Source organism: Crocuta crocuta, unplaced genomic scaffold (genome assembly GCF_008692635.1).
Source record: "Crocuta crocuta isolate KB4526 unplaced genomic scaffold, BGI_CrCroc_1.0 scaffold273, whole genome shotgun sequence".
NCBI classification, from domain to species: domain Eukaryota; kingdom Metazoa; phylum Chordata; class Mammalia; order Carnivora; family Hyaenidae; genus Crocuta; species Crocuta crocuta.
In genome coordinates this window covers 440,924-444,626 of record NW_027529425.1, presented here as the reverse complement: position 1 = coordinate 444,626, position 3,703 = coordinate 440,924, and positions in this window count along the sequence as shown.

Genomic DNA, 3,703 nt, shown 5'->3' with positions numbered 1-3,703 from the left:
AGAAGCCCCAGGACTCCCACCCACCCCTCCCTCCTCCCCCCTCCAGCAACACCATCTCTTTCCTCTTTGGGCCTCAATCTCCTAATTTTTAAAGGTTACTATATTAGTTGATCTCTGAGGAGCTTCTGTTCCAGATAGTACATCCCCTCCCCCAAACACCACACAGAAACACACACACATACACACGCGTGCGCGCACGCATACACAGCGTTCAGTCTTTTGCTACCACTCAGAGGCTGGTCCCCTCCCCTTGGCATCTCCTGCAGCCAGACCCTTCCTCTCTCCTGCCCAAGACTCTCACTTCTCCCCAGGACTCCAGCATCTCCCCTCCCCATCAGCCAAGGCGGCCTCCCCAGCCAGCCCCCAGCCAGCAGTGGCAGCTCAGGATACTGGATAGGCGCATCCACAACAGCCAAGCCCACCAAGCACTGCAGGAAGCAGTGAGTATCCTGATACAACTTGAAAGTGGCAGGTCTTGGGGCACGTGAGTGGCTCAGTCGGTTAAGCATCTGACTTCGGCTCAGGTCATGATCTTGCCGTCTTTGAGTTCGAGCACTGCATTAGGCTCTGTGCTGACAGCTCAGAGCCTGGAGACTGCTTCTGATTCTGTATCTCTTTCTGCCCCTCCCTGCTAATGCTCTGTCTCTCTTGCTCTCAAAATTAAATAAAACATTTTAAAAAAAGTTTTAAGTGGCAGGTCTGAGGATGGCTGCTGGAGATCAGCTGCTCCTTGGCAATAGAGAAAACCCTAGAAGCATAAAGTGGGTGCAGTGAGAGCTGGAGCGGTGGAGCAGGTCAGATCCCCTGCCAGGAGCGAGCTCCATGCTTTGGGAGTCATCCAGTGAGCAAGGAACTGAGGTAACACAGGTACAGGCTCAAACGGAAGAACAGGAGAAGCCCTGGAATGGAAAGCCACCATTCCAAGAGAGCCCCACCATGGCCCGAAGCTAAGCCGGGACATTTGGTTCCCCAATCTGATCAAACTCTCCTCTTTCTTCTCCACCCTCAAGCCAGCAGTCCCAGCTCAGGGTGTTCCCTCTCACCCAATGTAGCCTGAATCTCTCTCCCCTCCTCCACTGCCAGGAGACTGGTCCTCCATATCCTTCTCCTCCTCTTCTCCAGATCTCAGGCCAGCTTCTATCACTCCACTCCCAGCATCATCTCTGGCCCACTTCGCGCTGGAGGCATCCATGCAGTGAGCTGGACACTCCTGAGACCATGTCCATCCTCTCCAGATCTCCTCTGTCCACCCTCAAATCTACAGGGTGCCCAGTGTGGTTCTGGGAGGGTGGGGGGAGTCCTCTCTTCTTAGCCCTTATAGTATCAGCTTGGAGGATCAACATGCCTGGTTCATAGGGCTCATCCACCTGTCCTGTACCCGCCCCCGCCCCCACCAACAGGAATGCCACCAGGAAAATCCCATCTTGCTTACAAGACACTCTCACTTGTGAGGGGCAGTTACAGCCTGGCAGATGAGGTGACCCCCCAACACACACATGTGTAAGCATGTACTTGTTAATAGGTACAGGTCCCCCTGAGGAACAGCATCAGGTCACTGTCCACCAGAGGAGATTAGATCCCTTGGGCCAGGCTCTATGAAGACCTCCATGGTCCTGTAGAAAGCCAAATGCGGTGTAGGATGCCAGATGCATGTGCTGGGGAGAGGAAGAACAAACATGGAGAGATGGCTGCAAGGACTCTGGGGCAGCCCACAAGGCAATTTTGTGCAAATTAGAAAAATGTGCCCCTTTCCCAAAGCCCCTTACTGCCATGTGATGGAAGATTGCCCTCATCGTTTCATACATGTCTGTTGATTATATAGAGTTGTGCAGTGCACAACCTACACAACAGTAATGGGCAGCCCTGAAGGATGGAGGAGGCGGCTCCAGAGAGGGAGGAGGGACCCCTAGGTTCATTCAGGGAGGTGGGGAAAGCAGTGATCGGTGACATCCAATATCACTTAACTGTGAGGTCTTAGAGGTATTACTGAACTCTTCTAAACCACACTTTATTGACTTGGAACCCAGCAGTGACGGCCTGAGGCCCTAAGGGATGGTCTGCCTTCAGGACTAAATGAGGTGATTGATGGATGCAAAGTTCTGCTAGGCATGAAGTGAGAACCCAGGTGATGGTGGACATAGCAGCAAGAACAATAGAGCAAGAGAGTGAGAGAAGTCAGCTGTTCCTGAACAGGGGACAGTTTCACTAGCTCATTGAGAAGGGGTGTGTGTGTGCGTGTGTGTGTGTTGTTGTTGTTGTTGTTGTTGTTTTGGCTTTATTTGAGAACACACGCGTTACAGCTGGGGGTGTGGGGTGTTGGAGCGAGGGGCTCGATCCCAGAACCCTGGGATCAAGACCTAAGCCGAAATCAAGATTGAGACGCTCAACCGCCTGAGCCACACAAGCCCTGGAGTTGTTAAAACAACTCCAACGGCCCAAGTTACCACGGTGGGCGGACCCTGAGGACACAAAGGCAGCGCTCCTCCAGCGGCTAACGTCGTAGAGCCGCGGGGAGGAGGGGCAGGGGCTCGGGTCGGGACTCACACAGGGACACCTCCCTGTTCTCAGACACTGTCAGGAGGCCTTCCCGCATCTCCGCACCTCCACGGCCGCGGCCATGGCCGTCCGCCCCTCCGGGCGGCTGCCAGCTCCTATTCTGGGGCCGTGAGAGGCGCGGCCAGAGGGCGGTGGCTAAGTCACAGCGGAGCGGGCGTCCGCGCACCCCAGCGCCACCTAGAGCTCAGGAGCGCGAGGTGGCGGATCGCCCAGGTGCCCCAGCTCCACGGCCGCCGTGCTGTCGTGCTGTCGTCCCACCAGGACGTCCCACCCAGAGCTTGGTGCCCTGGGGCCAGGCCTCTCCTCACTTACACCAGTCTACCGAGGGAGGAGGCGGGAGAGACTCCCAGGGCGGCCAGGGCCCCAGGGGTTGTGGGGTGACGTCACGGGGTTGGGCAGGTGGCCAGGTCTGGCAAGCACTGCCTTCATCGTGTACCCTTCCTCCCCTTTCCTCAGTGACTTCGGGGTAAAGTGCAAATTCCTTCAGTTTTCAGCTTTATATCACCTCTCTCACCCAAAGGAAGTCCCCCGCACCCCAGGCTGGAGCCTTCAACTATCCAAAGGGCCTTCCATGACCTTNAACTCATCTCAGGTTAAAATATAGTCCCCAGGCCTCACTTCAATCCTGGCTTTGAGGCCAGGAATCTTTTTTTTTTTCTCTATCTTTTTTAATATTTTTTTTTACATTTTTAAATGTTTGTTTATTCTTGAGAGAGAGAGAGAGAGAGAGAGCGGGGGAGGGGCAGAGAGAGAGACACAGAATCTGAAGCAGGCTCCAGGCTCTGAGCTGTCAGCACAGAGCCTGATGTGGGGCTCAAACCCACAAACTGTGAGATCATGACCTGAGCTGAAGTCGGATGCTTAACAGACTGAGCCACCCAGGCGCCCCAGTGTTTACTTATTTTTGAGTGAGAGAGAGAGAGAGCGCGCACAAGCAGGGGAGGGAGGGTGGGGGCAGAGGATCTGAATCAAGATCTGCTACTGACAACAGTGAGCCCGATGTGGGGCTGGAACTCAGGAACCAGGAGATCAACCTGAGCTGAAGTTGCCTTCTCAGACCGAGTCACCAGGCACCCCAGGAATCTGTATTTTTAATGACCTCCCAGGTGATTTCAATGTGTCTGAGGCTTCTGAATCTAACAGTCTG